Raw genomic sequence first — 2108 nt, 5'->3', positions numbered from 1 at the left:
TTTTTTTTTTTTTTTAAAGTATCCAAACCTGTGGCTTTGGTGTTATCAGCACCGCACTCTCCTGAGTGAGCCACAGGCCGGCCCCAAAGGACCAATTTTCTGAAAATGTCGATTCTATAATTAAAGAAGTGGTTCTGAACTGGGGTGATTTTGCCTCCCAGGGGACATTTAGCAAAGTCTAGAGGTATGTTTGATTTGCCATTCTAGGTGGTGATGGGAGGTCTGTTAATAGCCTCTGGTGGGTAGAAGCCAGAGATGTGGCTACATGTTTTACAATGCACAGGAGACCCCTCTCCCCCGCCACCAGAAAGAATTATCTGACCCAAGATATTGCTGGTGCCAAGGTTGAGAGACCTTGGCCTAGAGTCATTTTGCTTCTAGAATCAGGGGCAGGGGAAAGTTGGAATGCTTAGAAATTAAAAAACCGTAAAGTATGGAACTTGATTTAGAGGTGTGGTTGGTTCAGACTTGGAAATTAGGTGATGATGTTTACTTGGAGTGATGGAGTGGCCCATAGGAAGCCTGGACACACACAAAACTTATTAGAAAAGCTAGTATATAAAATCAGAAAGAGACAGAGATTTCCAGGTTCTATCCAATTTAGACATGTCAGTAATTCTGTTTGGCTACCCATTGTTAGGGAGAGGAAGTCCTCTTGCCAGAGACCATTCTGGCAAAAAGTGACCTGGAGGATCTGAGAGCCAAGCAGAACTTGGGGAAGGATCTGATAGAAGACAGGGAAGAGACAACAGCACTTCAATCTCAAGAGCCTCAACTTCCAAAGAATCCTGGTGAGTATGGAGACTGGGAACCCAGTCCGAGTTAGTGCCTCTTTTCCCATACTGGGTACAGGGCTGCATGTCCGGCATTACCATCTCTTGGGAGGAGGTTGGCTCTCAATTGCCAAATCTCCATTATCAACTTTCTGGGGGGTCATACAATCCAATCTCTTAGGCTTGGGAGGCTGGTGGGAAGTTCTCAGCCAACATCCATGTTTGATTCAAATGAGTTTCTGATCACTGAAAATGCTCTTTAATAAATGTCATCTGTGAAATCCCTTCTTCTAGCAGCTTCTGTGAGGGCCAAGGATGGGAAGAAATCCCAAGAAGAAACTTCCATTAAAAATGTGGATGCCAACATGCTGTCCACTCATGTTTTGGAGAGAAAATTTTCGACTCAGAGTAGGAGCAGGAGATTTTCTCAGAGTCTGAGAAGTTCCAAAAGAATAAAACGAGACACTATCTCCATTTCCCAAGAAAGGCCTCCACAAGGAACCACATATTTGGAAAACAAAGAATTCTCAGGACGAGTTGGGTTAAATTCAGTTTATTCGCCAAGCACTATAGGAGCAACCGGTCATCCTGTTGGCCAAGAAGCCACTGGACTGACATCGTATGAATGTGGGATATGCAAGAAGAGCTTTCAATATCAATCTCAGATAATCCTGCACCAGAGGACACACACAGGAGAGAGACCCTTTATATGCAGCTCCTGCGGGAAGGGCTTCATGCAGCCCTCAGACCTCCGCGTTCACCAGCGAATCCACACTGGCGAGAAGCCATATGAGTGTGAAACCTGCCACAAGAAGTTCACCCATGAGTCAACCCTGCATGGTCACAAGAGGATCCATACAAGGGAGAAGCCATATGAATGTAAGGACTGTAAGAAATTTTTCAGCCACAGAGGGAACCTCAACGTTCACCGACGCATCCACTCCGGAACAAAACCCTATAAGTGTGATGAGTGTAACTCTACCTTCCGGCAGCAGGGAACTTTCAAACGACACCTGAAAGTACATTCAAAAAGGGCTTCCAGCGGCCAGACACGGCAGGTGGGGTGGAGGATGAAGGTGGCAGCAGATGGGGCAGAGGTTGGGGCTCCTGTTTCCGCCCAGGCAGCCCCAAGTGCCAGCGAAGCAGTGGGGCCTTCTGCTATTTGTCACCCCAACTCTAAGACAGATGAGGATAAGGAGGGAGAGGACTAGGAACAGCAGCAACTCAACACCCCTCGAAGGAAAAGATTAAGACTACATCCAAATATACTCATCAGATTATTTTTGAATGGTGAAAATAGTGACATTAAGATTTATGCTCTAAAGAAATTTTTTT

The 2108-nt window shown here is 45.7% G+C and overlaps 1 pseudogene; it reads left to right on the top strand.

Moving 5' to 3' along the window:
• The window catches only part of LOC103598660, a 4800-nt pseudogene that overhangs the window by 1317 nt on the left and 1375 nt on the right, over nt 1-2108 (top strand).

The sequence above is a fragment of the Galeopterus variegatus genome, unplaced genomic scaffold, assembly GCF_000696425.1.
Source record: "Galeopterus variegatus unplaced genomic scaffold, G_variegatus-3.0.2 Scaffold2704, whole genome shotgun sequence".
Classification (NCBI taxonomy): domain Eukaryota; kingdom Metazoa; phylum Chordata; class Mammalia; order Dermoptera; family Cynocephalidae; genus Galeopterus; species Galeopterus variegatus.
Note: the sequence above shows the minus strand (reverse complement) of the source record. Positions and strands in the feature narration are given on the sequence as shown.